A 15,301-nucleotide genomic window follows, 5' to 3' on the forward strand; every position below is an offset into this window, starting at 1 on the left:
AGTAGGAAAAATATTTACACTTATTGTTTACACAGTAGATGTTGTTTATACAGATCCCAAAACAACAGCCACCTTCTCTCTCTTGAGGTCACTACTCATCTAAACATTATGTGAAAGTGATGGTTTTTTTCCTAGACTTTTAAGTATTTGAAAGAGCTAGTGTGTATTTTTTCCCCTTACATTTTCCTTTAAGTGACTGATAAACATTTAGGTTTTAATTACAACTAAGTGAAGATTTTATCTTCAATGGAAACTTTGAGGGGGTGACCTCCCCTATTTTCATTCGAAGAAATGAGGACTGCAAGTTCTTGGTATTGCATAGGCTCCAAGCCCTTAAAACAAAACAAAACAAAAAAACAAAAAAACCTACCCCAACCCCCCCCCCCCCCCAAAACCCCCATGTTTTCTATACTCATGAAAGAAAGCTGATGTTTTATGCTGGGGAGAGTAAAGGTGCTCAGCTCTAATTGAGAGAGAGAACGTGAGCGCTAAGGTAGCACTGTGTTTGCAGGAGGATGTTTGATGTTTTAATGTCATCCAGGTGCGTGCCTGAGTGTACGCAGAGGGACATAAAGTAGCTGCTGGGGGGGTGGCTTGGTACTTCCAGCTTTACTGTGGGTTTTCTGGCTAATATAAATGAAGTGATAAACCATATTGAGCAAGTGATTTATAGCAGGTTGGAGTCCAGCAGGGTGATTATATCTAGCACTTGAGGGAAGCAGAGGGTATGGAAATAAATGTGTCAGAAATATAATTAAATGTTTTGTGCTGCTGCCGATAGATGTGTAATTACAAACACTACCAACATCACCTACCTATGGGGAGGGAACAATGAACAAGGCTACATTTGTGAACTTACTTCTTGCTCTGTAGGAATCCCCCAGCTTTTCTCTTACTTCACAATCCTGCTGTTTTTCTTTTTAATTGAAAGGGGATAATAAAAGGTTTTCTCTACCACAAATACAAAGTAGATTCATTCAAACCTATATGATTTTTTCATAAAACAGTAAACAACAAATGAAAACACCACCAACCCAAAAATAAGCTGTTAGCTGTGGTGAAGATGTAACTTAATGTCTGTTATTTGCTTTGGGATTATTTGCCATGGCTTTAACCTGAGCAGTGAATTTGGATACTAAACTTGAAAAGCTATCCTTGCTGAATGCAAATAAGAAGTGATACTGCCCTTTTGAATACTGAATTAGATGACAAGCTGAACTGTGACTTGAAAGTAATGTGTACCTGGAAGTTCAGGCCTTCAGCTCACAAATACTTGAGTGATCTTATTCCAAGGCCTTTGCTACGCTGTGAATAAAAAATTTTTTTGGTGGTTTAGTGGTTCAGGCCACAGTCGATACTCTAAGTGAAGACAAGATTTAGGCTTTTGGGAACGTCTTTCTGTCTGTCTCTTCACTGTCCGTCATCTATGCTTGCAGTTCAGCAGCCACCCAATTCTATTTGCAGATTTTTTCTGTTCTTGTTTTGAGTTTCCAGACACATTGGAATGAATGATACTCATCTGGAATTCTGGCAAACGAAAAGGCAGATTCATTCTTTGTGTAACCTAAGCCCATCCATACCCAGGATCCATCAGACTTTTTTGAAGTCTTTTTGGGGTGACAGTGGAGAAGCATAAACACCAGGGTTTGGGAGTAGCCTTTTGACTAATCAGAGTTGGGATCTTGGTAAACTAGCCATAGCCACCACACCTCTGGTATTACAAATAACTGGCTGAATCTTCTGTGAATCTGACTTTGCTATTGTCCTTGAAATAAAGATCTGTGATTATACACTGAAAATATGTTTGACCAAAATGTATGTTTTACACTTTTTTTCCGTTTAGCCGAATGGGGACTTCAGTAAAATTGGGATCCGGTCAATGCTTATGAAGACTTAGAGGGAAGTATTATTTTTACTGTTCTTAATTGCTGAAGCAGATACTACTTTAGGGAAAGCTGGAAAAGATCTTTCAATTATTGTTAAACCCAAAATGAAACAAAGATGCTACATCCAGTGCACATACCCTTGATATTAGAATGGCGATTTATGCTTTCTACTGGCATGGCACCTTGAGTTCTGCATGAACAATGATTGATTATATTTTAGATTATGGTTAATTACCCTAAAACTAAGGAGATGCATATGTATAGATTCTGTATGTTAAGTGGTAATTTAACCACCTTGTAAGTGGAGGATTTAAACTGGAGACTGAAAGGTGAACAAGTCATGACATCCTATGCTTAAATTTCTCAGTGCTTTGAGATAGAACAGGAAGGTTTGTGTTTCTCTAGTATGGGCATTTTTTTCTGAAAAGTGTTTGCCATGTTGTTCTGTTTTGAAAGAGAGGGTGGGTGGGATAAATAAGCTGTTTTAGCTAGCAGTACATTGGCCGTGATATTTATGGTTCATCTGCTGGCTTACCTCTTAGGACACATCATTATTTTACTTCTTAAAGAGTGATTCTAAAAGAGCGCATAGACACCCTAAACTCTTCTCTTTCATCACCTTCCCTTTGAAGAGAAGAACTAGATCCTTGCAAACTGTGGGTTTGTGGTTTTGTTTTGTTTTTTTTTTCCCCCCAGTAATCATTTGTAGCACTACTTAGTGCTTTCAAAATATGCTTTTAAGGTGTCAGTTTTGCTACAGCACCTTTTGATTCACTTTGCAGCTGTATTTACTGAATCCTTCAGCGACCAAGAAATGTTGGCTTCAGTATTAATTGTGTTATTGAGTATTACACCCTATACTTACTGGTATCTCAAGCATAACTTCAGTATATCATACAGTAGGATAGACTTACTGTACTAATAAAAAAATCCATTGAAGTTATGGCATGCTTCAGATTCTTTAGTCACAAGAGACATTGCATTCGGAGTGTGAAAATTAATATCCAGTCCTCATACCTTATTTATAACATATGTTGTTCAGGTATTAATACTTAATCATTGATTTTTTTTCTAACGTATACACTATTAGAATTGATTTGGTAGGACACGACATTCCCATTACCTTTCTTATAATAAAAATGTGTCTACAATCTGTGAAATACGTTACAGGTTAAATGGCTAAATGTGCCACTCAGCTGATCTGCTTGGTGAGCAGGAATGTAGAATCTGAAATGTTTGTTTTTCTTCCTTATGGAAATATCAAAACTAGCTGGATTAAATCACTCATTTTTAGCATTCATTAAAATAAAGCTGTAACAGGAATTATGTAGCTGCTGAATTAAGGCAACGCAACTAACTGCTGCTTAATGGCTGAGAACTTAAACCCTCCTTTAGAAAAACAAGTGAAAAAACGTGTCCTACAACATGTTTGTGTGTTTAAAGGAGGTAATATAAATAATCTTCTATAGTGACTTGTCCCCCCCCCCCCCCCCCTTACTCTCTAGGTGCTTTTTAAGCTTTTTTTTGTTGTTTTTGGTCCTATAATGTATTTGTTCCTATAATGAAAGAGTGATTGTAGTTCAGTAATATGAAACTACTTGGTAGACTCTGCTTCTCAGAGAAATTATATGACCCGCTCTTTAAAAACAAACAAACAAAACTGAGTGAATGTTTACCTTGAAACGAACTGAGGAATGCTATGTTTGATCCTCCAGATTTTTTGCTGGGGAATCAAGGTTGCATCGTATGGGACTCAAACCTTAACACTAAAAAGGTTATGAGCATCAAATCTGTGGGGGAAATTGAGGATGTGAACTATTTGGAAAGGGAATATATACAGAATCACAAGGACAAAAAGCAGGTGAGTGCAGAAAGCAAAGAAGATTGAAGGTCAGACTGATCATGCTTTCAGAGTATGTAAAGAAAAAAGATACTAGTGGCAGAGAGTCGAACGTTTCTGGAGACATAAGATTTAAAAGCCTTAATTGAAACATCAGTTCTCTCTACACTGAGAGCATGGAAATCCTTCTCATAGATATGCATGATGTCGTCAAGAAAGGAGAGAATTAGACAGCAATAGCTGTAACGTTTTAGCTTACTTTTTAAAGACACATTGGGGTTAGCTTAGACTACAGGGATTTTTAGTCAAAAAGAAGAGATTCAGGCAGACGTTGACCCTAGCAAACAGCCCAGCCTGGACTCCTTTCCCTTCTATAATGGGATCAACTGCTGCTACTTTACCTTAATGCAGTCCAAAACATGTTCCCATGTATGTCACAGCTGGCACGAGATGGAGGCCTTCAGGATGTTTTTTTTGTTGGTGTTGCTTGAGAAAACAATTTTTGGTTTTAAGCAATGTGTTCAACATCTTTTGATCAAAACGCATGCTGGCTATATTTTGGAAAGCTCTAGCCATTTTAGGTCTTGCTACATCCTGTTTAGCTTAAGTTGTCCAGGTTATTAATAGTAGTAATGCAGTCAAACTGAAGTTCTTTTTCAGGTAATGCTAGCATGAAATACATTTTTCAAGCTGAAAAACAAGGCCTTTAGGGGTGTTCCAGAGATGACATTTCAATTTTGGGCTGGGACGGTGTGTGAACAGAGTAATTCCCATTGAATTTAATGCATTTAGTCTAAATGAACTTGCAAGGTGTCCACTGTCATTTTTTCCAAAAAGAAAAAAACAACAAACCATTGTCACCATGACGGTATGATGGATTGGAAGTTTCTCCATAAATATCAGCAGCTGTTTATTACAAACAGAGCCGTCTGTGGTAGAATCTGCCTTGCATATGTGTACAAGCCTACAGTGGTTGGTTGTTAAATGGTCAGAAAAGATCCACAGTAAGTATACAGATTTTCCTTTTAACAGAGAACAATGGTGACTATTGAAACAACCAGGAAGTGGTAGATGTTCTCTAGAGCTGGCATTTTTGCATATGGGCACTGAGAATAAAAATCAAATTTCAAGAAATGTTTCTCTTAGTAGGTTTATTCTCACATTGAGAAAAGCTATTCCATGGAAATGGCTTCATGTCTGAACAAACTCTACCCCACCCCTTTGTAAATAAATGAAAGGATTTGATTATATGTGAAGGCTCATCCCAAGTGAGATTTTTAATACTGCTAAATAATCAACTTGATTAGACATTAAGATTATTAACAAATTATGAGCGTTCTGTGGTTGTCATGACTGGTTCAGTTTCAGCTAAAAAGCTATTTTGTTATTGACTTATTGCTGTTATTCTTGAGGACTAGCCTGCCTCTTTCTCAACTGATCATCTTACATTAGCCCCTCCTTCTGCTACATGAGCATACTACTGCCATATGTTTTTCAGCTCTGGTAAATCTGATATTTGGATTCTGGTGATATGTTGCAGTGATTCTTAGAGTTGTTTTGGGAAAATATCACATACATTTCTGTTTATTGGCTGTTGAAAGGAAGGAGGAATGCATATTTTTTCTCTAGAAAGTCATGCATAGTATTTCTCGTTATGATGATATCTGTGATGGGGAGCAGTAAACTAAGAGTGCTAAGATATGGTATTTACAATACATAATTATAATTTTGCTACAGCTTGAAACTGCATAGAAAGTTATCTAATAAAATCATTCATTGAGTTCTCATCTTCCTAAGTCCTGGACCAAAAAGCTGCATATTAGTTGAATGCCAATGGGCCATTTAAAAATAAAACTTCATTAGAAAGGAACAGCTAATTGTACTTATCATGGTTTAACTCCAGCCAGCAACTATGCCCCACACAGCCACTCGCTCGCTCCCCTACAATGGGATGGGGGAGACTCATCAGAAGAACTTAAAGTCAATCAGAAGTCAATCTTATTGACAGTTCAGTCAATCAGAAGAGTAAAAGTGAGAAAACTCGTGGGTTGAGGTAAAGACAGTTTAATAGGTAAAGCAAAAGCCACGCACACAAGCAAAGCAAAACAAGGAATTCATTTGCTCCTTCCTGTCAGCAGGCAGGTGTTCAGCCATCTCCAGGAAAGCAGGGCTCCATCACGCATAACGGTTACTTGGGAAGACAAACGCCATCACTCCGAATGTCCCCCCCTTCCTTCTTCTTCCCCAGCTTTACATACTGAGCATGATGCCATATGGTATGGAATAGCCCTGTGGTCAGTTGGGGTCAGCTGTCCCCGCTGTGTCCCCTCCCAGCTTCTTGTGCACCCCCAGCCTCCTCGCTGGTGGGGTGGGGTGAGGAGCAGCAAAGGCCTGGACTCTGTGTAAGCACTGCTCAGCAATAATGAAAACATGTCTGTGTTTTCGACACTGTTTTCAGCACAAATCCAAAACATAGCCCCATACCAGCTACTAGAAAGAAAATTATCTCTACCCCAGCCAAAACCAGCACAGTACTATAACAGAAATAAATTTAAACGTGTTGTCTCCATTGAATTTATTTACACCTTAAAGGAGAAATTGTCTTTCTCATAATTTGAAAAGCTTTGAATTAACCAAGGGAGAGAAAATAAACGCACAAAAGGCAACTTCTTGACAGTCTTGTCAATACACGTTTGGAACTGACAACATGAGAAATTATGGTATCAACCTGAAAAATGAAAATCCTCAGGGCTCTGAAAACATGACATGAAGATGATAGTATCTGTATGCTAGAGTTGTGATATATGAATCCCCCTAACCATTATAGAATAATCAGTGACTGCCACATGTATGGCACTTCTTGCGTGTATATAAAAATATATATAAACAAGTTATAATGTTTTGAGCAGTAGGGGAGAGAAGAATTGGTATCCCTTTAATAACACTAGTTCCTTAGCAAATGAGCACATGGCTGGATAAAAAAATATCTCACAAATTTAAAGAGAAATCTGTAGTCAATTTTAACTTGCGTAATGCTGTAAAGCACAAGGTAATAACTTGATGAACTTTTTACAAACATGTTCATCTTGTACTTTGGAATGGTATGCAAATAGTGGAAAGGAACTTCTTAGTTTGATGGAATTAAGAAACAAATTGGACTATACAAGGAGAAGCAAATTTGCTATTGAATAAATGTAACTCTGCTTACAGTGCCCAGCTGAACTTCAAATATGGTGGCTCGCAGGATTTTAAGTGAGGACACAACACTGATCTGACTCTGCTGTTTGTTTTAAAAACTGGACTGTTGTCCAGAGTCCCCTGGGAGGCAGCCCTAAAGGGCAAAGGAGTCCAGGAAGGCTGGGCATTCTTCAAGGAGGAAGTCCTAAAGGCACAAGAGCAGGCTGTCCCCAGGTGCCAAAAGACGAGTGGTGGGGAAGAAGACTGGCCTGGCTGACTAGAGAGCTTTGGCTGGAACTCAGGAAAAAGAGGTCAGTCTACGACCTTTGGAAGAAGGGGCAGGCAAGTCAAGAGGACTACAAAGGTGTAGCAAGGTTGTGCAGGGAGAAAATTAGAAGGGCCAAAGCCGAGCTAGAGCTCAATCTGGCTGCTGCTGTAAAAGACAAAAAATACTTCTTCAAATACATTAGCAGCAAAAGGAGAGCTAAGGAGAATCTCCAGCCTCTTATTACACAGGGGAGGGAACATAGTGACAAAGGATGAGGAAAAGGCTGAGGTACTTAATGCCTTCTTCACCTCAGTCTTTAATAGTCAGACCAATTGTTCTCTGGGTACCCAGCCCCCTGAGTCGGAAGATAGGGACGGGGACCAGAATGGAGCCCCCATAATCCAGGGGAAATGGTGAGTGACCTGCTGCACCACTTAGACACTCACAAGTCTATGGGGCCTGATAAGATCCACCCGAGAGTACTGAAGGAACTGGCAGAAGTGCTCTCTAAGCCCCTTTCCATCATTTACCAGCAGTCCTGGCTAACTGGGGGGGTCCCTGCTGACTGGAGATTAGCAAATGTGACACCCATCTTCAAGAAGGGCCGGAAGGAGGATCCAGGGAACTACAGGCCTGTCAGCCTGACCTCGGTACTGGGGAAGCTGATCATCTTGAGTGCTATCACATGGCATGTAGAGGATAACCAAGTGATCAAGCCCAGCCAGCATGTGTCCTGCTGAACACCTGCCTGATGATAGGAAGGAATGAATGAATTCCTTGTTTTGCTTTACTTGTGTGTGTGGCTTTTGCTTTACCTATTAAACTGTCTTTATCTCAACCCGTGTGTTTTCTCACTTTTACTCTTCAATTCTTTCCCCCATCCCACCGTGGGGGGGGGAGCGAGCAAGTGGCTGTGTGGGGCGTAGTTGCCAGCTGGAGTTAAACCATGATAAGAAAGGCAAGTCCTGCTTAACTAACCTGATCTCCTTCTACAACAAGGTGACCCGCCTAATGGATGAGGGGAAGGCTGTGGATGTTGTCTACCTAGACTTCAGTAAAGCCTTTGACACTGTTTCCCACAGCATTCTCCTGGAGAAACTGCTCATGGCTTGGACGGGTGTACTCTTTGCTGGGTTAAGAACTGGTTGGATGGCCGGGCCCAAAGAGTGGTGGTGAATGGAGTTTACTCCAGTTGGCGACCGGTCACCGGTCACCACTGGTGTTCCCCAGGGCTCTGTGTTGGGGCCAGTCCTGTTTAATATCTTTATCAATGATCTGGATGAAGGGATTGAGTGCACCCTCAGTAAGTTTGCAGACAGCACTAAGTTGGGTGGGAGTGTTGTTCTGCTTGAGGGTGGGAAGGCTCTGCAGAAGGACCTGGACAGGCTGGATCGATGGGCCGAGGTCAATTGTATGAGGTTCAACAAGGCTCAGTGCCGGGTCCTGCACTTGGGCCGCAACAACCCCATGCAACGCTACAGGCTTGGGGAAGAAGGGCTGGAAAGCTGCCTGGCAGAGAAGGACCTGGGGGTGTTGGTTGACAGCTGCCTGAATATGAGCCAGCAGTGTGCCCAGGTGGCCAAGAAGGCCAATGGCATCCTGGCTTGTACCAGAAACAGTGTGGCCAGCAGGACTAGGGAATTGATCATTCCCCTGTACTCAGCACTGGTGAGGCCACACCTCGAATACTGTGTTCAGTTTCAGGCCCCCCACTACAAGAGAGACATTGAGGGGCTGGAGCGTGTCCAGAGAAGGGCAACAAAGCTGGTGAAGGGTCTGAAGCACAAGGCTGATGAGGAGCGGCTGAGGGACCTGGGGTTGTTCAGCCTGGAGAAGAGGAGGCTGAGGGGAGACCTTATTGCTCTCTACAGCTACCTGAAAGGAGGTTGTAGCGAGGTGGAGGTCGGTCTCTTCTCCCAAGTAACAAGTGATAGGACAAGAGGAAATGGCCTCAAGTTGCACCAGGGGAGGTTTAGACTGGATATTAGGAAATTTTACTTCACTGAAAGGGCTATCGAGCATTGGAACAGGCTGCCCAGGGAAGTGGTTGAGTCGCCATCCCTGGAGGTATTTAAAAGATGTTTGGATGAGGTGCTTAGGGATATGGTGTAGTGGTGGACTTGGTAGTGTTAGGTTAACGGTTGGACTTGATGATGTTAAAGGTCTTTTCCAACCTATACGATTCTGTGATTCTGTGTGTTGCGTTTATGTACTATAGTATAGGCACGCTGTGTGGGTTTATATGGGAATGTTCTGTTTCACGAAGTCTCTAAGTCTTCACACAGATTCTGCAAAGTTTGTAGGTGCCTGGGGTTTGCCACCCGAGAGAGTTTCTTGAAATAATTTTTGGCTGACTCAATGAAAGTGGAGAAAAAAAGATTCTTCTCAAGCGTGGGTGATGCAACTTCAATTCAGATTGTGTTTCTATCTGATCTCTATTCATTTTTGTTTTCTACCTTTAGGACTTGAACTTCTGGTCATCTGCTTCGCATGACAAAGTTTCAGAAAACTGAAGAGATCCTGCTTTGTGTCCAGGCAATATGGACTTGAGGATACAACGATGATTCACCAGGTTTCAACTCCCTGCAGGTAATGTTGCTTCTTTCAGCAGTTTTGGAATTGGGATTCATGAGACTCTGTGGTCAAATCAGGATTGCTGCTGTACCCTTTTGGTGGGAATTGGAGAGTGCTCTATGGAGGGTAATGATTAGGTTATGATGTCTTTTGCTCTTTGGCCTCTTCTAAAAGAAAGGCCAGGTCCAGGATTTGACTGTCTTACAGGGATGAGATCATAGATGTCCCATGAAGATCTGAGGGAAGAAAGCGACATCAGGTTTTGAGGCATCCTTGTCTGTAACCCAATCGCTGTGAACACTGGGTAGTCCTACCTTGACGTGCTTTTTACATTTTCCTCCTAGACTCAGCAAGCTCCTTTGTGAATCCGTCCATCCATGATACTTTATAAATGAATATAAGCAATGTGCTGGCTTTGGCTCTGGTTTCAAGTGTCAAATGAATGAACTTGAATATGAAAGCCTTGCCTGAGTTGTCTCCCTTGTGTTTGATATTAGTGGAGAAGATGATTGCAGTGCTTCTGTGTCCTTTTCCAGGTCTATGAATGTATCAGCTATGTGAGGGAAGGGATGGGGCAGTGCAGTGCCCTGGGTATCAGCCGGTAAGGTTTCAGTGATACAGGATACATCAGTATGTCAGTGCCAGTGATAAGGTCCTGGGTTCTTTTTCATTTGTTAACAAGAGTGACAGCAGTGTATGTGATGAGGAACATTAATTTTAGCTGGTTGTTTCTCATGCATTTGTAGGTACAGAGTATGTTTGTGTGCAGTGCCTGGAGTCTTAGTGCCAGTTTTTTCCATTACCATATCCAGGTGGGCTGCGAGTGTTCTCTCATCACCCCTACATATTGCATTTCTGTATCACCTTCCGCTCTTAAGGAGCACAAAATGTTTTACCAATTAGAGAGGATTTTTCCCAGTGGAATCAAATGCAGATATTTCTGGGGTGCTGAAATGCATCTGGGAGAAAGGACTACTTCATCTCTTGCTATAAGAAGAGAAAGCAAAATGCAAGGATGTGAATTTCAGCCTTGAACCGCAATAGTAATTGTGCAGCTGCTGACAGAAAATAAAAACAAAAGCAATTATGACACATCATGAGAGAAGGCCTTCTCAGTCTCGTCTAGGTAAAGAATGTAATAAATAATAAAGAAAATAAAAATAATGCTCAGGGATTTGGGGGGCTATTACTGCATACGGTAGAATAGCTCAGTTTTAGAATTATGTCATGCACGTGCTGTAGAGCATTAATTAACCAATTGTTCACAGTGAGGCATTTTAATGAATATGGTACTTCATGCTTTTCATTCTTCAGTAAGTATTGTTTTGTAATTTGTATGTTATTGCACTTGCATATTATGTAGCGTCTGTAAAGTCACCGTCAAAAATCGATCATTGCTGAACTTGGGCCTTCAAATACATGAAAAAAAATTGGAACATTTGTCTCATGGCAATGGCTCTTCAGCACAGTGAAAGATGATACAGAGGTCTGAAGAAGAGATTTCTTTGTTTCACAAAACATAGGATGTTCCTGTGTACATGGTTTTGTATTCCAGTTCCCCTCAGGAAAGTGTCCCCCACCTCTAAAAACTGTGTAGACGTGAATATTTCTTAAAAGTATTGCTAACTAAGCTGCATCATATCACTTATACTGGTGTTCTCGTTAAGCACTGAATTTGCGTACTTTTTCTATTCACTGTCAGACATTGTTAGTTCTTCTGTCCTCCCCATATTTTGCTAGTATTAAACAGCATCCTGAAAGGACAGTATTCAGCATTAATAGAAGCATTTGTTACCATCTTACTCAAGTTACTCTGGACAACGTGAGACAGGAATAGTTACTACCATTTTTGTTTCATATTTGTTTCATTTTACTATCCTCTTTCTTTATCTTTAACCTTACATTTTTGCTTTTAAAGTAACATTTTCCTTTTCTCATAGTATTTTGTTTATCTTGTTGTTTGTGGGTTTTATGAAAGCCTGTTCTAAGCTTTGATGAAACAGCCTTTGGTGTACGTTGATTTATTTATTTATTTATTTTACACTATCTGATCTTGCTCAGCAAGCTTTTCAGTGTGCTTATCTTTATGCTCACTATGGGGAGTGAGAAGATGCAGGGAAAATGTACAAGCAGGGAAATAGGCTGGAAATGGAAAACAAGTATTTGAAGGTGTGCAGCCTTGGAATTAGTTTTTTTAAGTAGCCCTGTACTAGCCACTGAAGTCTACCTCAGTTACCTCATCTAGAAGGGGTGGTATGTCATTTTCAAGACATCTGGAAAATTAACGTCATTATCTAAATGCTAAATATTGTTATGTAAACATTGCTGGCTGTAGTTTGATAGTTCAATTTTTGCTGGTCAGGCAGATCTGACAGTTCCTCATGGCATTGGATGGGGATTAGGTTTCACGCTCCATATCCCTGGAGGTATTGTTAAAAAAAAAAAAACAAAAAAACCAACAAGTGGGAAATATTGCAGTGTTGTGGCTGTGTCTGTGCTGTGATTCTATCCAAAACTTTATAAGGGCTTCTGTTACTGCAGTATCTGAATTGTTTATGTGGTTGTTCTTATATCAACCCTTCCCTATTGTGCTAAGGTTTTATCACATTTTTTTTAGGTGTGAACAGAGACATAAGAGGGGGCAGTGATTTGTCACAAATTGCAAGTACAGCCTCTGGTGGAACAAACATCTCACAAGCCCCAGGCTGTGGGGAAGTCCCAGAAAGCTGATTACTTCTTCTCTCGAATGACCATATTTCCTATTGAGTGCTGTGTGCTTCTCTTTCTGCTCAGTTCACATTATAAATAATGCTACAAATGTGGAATATTTTAAAAGATGGCTTTTCTTGTTGAGCTCCTATTCCCATGAATGATACTGATGGCTATTGACACACGTCAGCCCTTTCAATTCATTTTTTTGTGGGATAAATAACCTGGTTTCTTCCCCCCCCCCCCGGATTTTTCTTTTCATCACTATTTCTTTTTCTAAAATATTAATCATATTTGATCTTTCCATAGCTTGTAGGTTACTTTAAAGTTAAGAGGAAAATTATTAATGTTTTCATGAATTAATGTCTTGAATTAATGTTCTCCTCATCATTAAAAAGGGTAACAGTGGTTTATATTAATGTATTTATCTGTGTGGTAATATAGCTCCAGCACTTATTTTGTCTGCCAGTGTTTCTAAATATCAATTAGAAAATATATTCAAAGTGAACTTGATTTCCAGTGACAGTGCATAATAAATGGACATATGCTAAACATAATTACATATTTTAATGCATTAAAATGCAAGTATGATTGGGGATATTTAAACAAATCTCAGTGAAGAACTATGGTAACTATCTACACTAATTGCTTCAGATTTAATTGTACCATTAAAGGCATGGGTGTTTATATTGTAACAATATAATCTGTTTTAGGAAGAACTTGCAAAAAGATGGCAAGTAATTGTAAGCTTTCTATAACCAGTATTATTACTATATGTATTTTTGTAGCAGCACAGTGATATCCCTATTCTTGTGGGAAGTGGAGAAGTTCCAATAAGATATCATTTATATTTATAAAGAACTTATTTTCTGGAGGTATAACACGTTTGACATAGAATAGGTCAGATTTTTAGGTCTTCACATAAGCAAAATACCCTTGGAGCTTTTGTTAAAATCGTATAGGGGAAGCTGTTCACAGAGGAAAAGCTCTATCCAGCAAACAAGTATTGCCAAATAATCCTTGTGTGAAGTTAGTGCTTTCAAAAGGTAAAATCTAGAGGAAAGGGTTTCTTTTGTTTCCTGGATTAGCCAGGTATAGGGCCTAAATAATAGCCCTAGAAACAGACTCTTCTAAATTTTTGTGTCCTTTTTTGTATGGATTGAACCGGAAAGACTGATGTTCAGAAATGATACAAAGCGGGGAGCTGCAGTGAGGAAAACCCGGTCAGTGTGAGGTTCTCGTACATCTGGGTTATGAGGTTATCACAATGCAGAGAGGAATCTGAGCTTCAGGCTATGTAGGATACAGAGAAGTTCAATGTTAGCCTTCTGAATAGAGACACTTTAAACCAAATCTAGCCAATGGCTGGTTAAAGTATTTCAAAATACCCTTTTCTATGTACACAGTGCATTTAATGTGCAAATAGACTTAGGAAGTAGATGTTGCCACCACTACTTTTTTTTAAATAAGCTTCCATAACTTTTTTCCATTTGGAAAAAATCAGAAAGCAAAACAAACAAAAAGCCAGTCTGACATAATTCTGAATTTCAGTAGTATTACCACTAGCCATAAAATAAGCAAAAGGGGCTTTGTTTTTGTGTTGTTTCTTCTTTTAAAAACCTATTCAAGGTCATGGTTTGAATAGAAAAGTAATTGGATTTGAGACACCATATGTTGTGGGATGCTTATGACATCCCTAATGAATGTTACAGGGTACTACTTCTTCCAAAAAGATGTTGACATTAGCATTGAAATGACTGTTGACATGAAAACTTTCATTAAGAGAAACATCTTGAAATCAATCTTTTTTTTTTTCTTTCTTCCCCCATCATGGTAAGATGCCCACTCCTGAAATGCAAAGGGGTTGCTTACCTTGCTAAGCTCCAGCCTGTCACAATCACTCACCAAACTTTACTACCCTTTCACAATACCTTCTGATTCACAGTGACAAATCCTAGACTATAAAAGCAACTAGATTCCATTGCTGCGTGTCTCTTGTTAGTCATTTCACAATATTTATGGAGCTGCTTGCAGAGAACATTATTCCTGTGCTCTGTTTTGTAAATCAAATAAGGGTAAATTCTATTAAAAGAAAATATATTTTAAGGCTGTAAAGTTTGGAGAAGTTTCTTTGTTTTGTGTTTGTCTCTTTCAGTGTTTTTGGCATTGGGAAGCATGAAGGTGATATCAAATATATTACCTTCTTCTGTACAGCCTAACTTTGAAGAATCCTTTATGTAAGGAACCTTAATATCATTTTTATAGGACACATTCTTCCCCTAAACGCCCCAAACAAGCAACTTCCTAATTAACGTGTGAAAATTTATTATAATACTGCAAATAAATAACAAATATGAGGAAAAAGAACTTGATACTATTATTCTGAGATATTAAAATTGAAGAGGTAATAAAACATAAAAAAACGCTCACAGTAGCCATGCAAACAAATATTATAAAAAAGCAAGCTGTTATAGTCTAAACAACCTAGCCTCATTCCTGCCTTGAAGATAGTTGTTTCCTTTCTCATCCATTTTATGTGGGTAGCAAGATCACAATCCTTTGCAAATCACAGTGCAGCATCAAGTAGATGTAAATAGAGCGCAAACACTTTTGTTAGTAGAGAGTACAATTTCTCTAACCTTGAACTAGGTCCCAGATTTCCCATGTCTTTTGTTTACACGGCTGTGCGCACTGCTTGTGAATGAAAATCATATATCAAAATAGAATATGTAGTCTCTACGTTTGCAGAAATACTTCTGTGTTGGAAACCAAAATTGATACATGTATATAAACACTATGACAGAGGGAAGGAAGGCCAAGCGGATTTGTTTGCTCCTGATACTTGCT

The sequence above is a fragment of the Mycteria americana genome, chromosome 16, assembly GCF_035582795.1.
Source record: "Mycteria americana isolate JAX WOST 10 ecotype Jacksonville Zoo and Gardens chromosome 16, USCA_MyAme_1.0, whole genome shotgun sequence".
NCBI lineage: Eukaryota > Metazoa > Chordata > Aves > Ciconiiformes > Ciconiidae > Mycteria > Mycteria americana.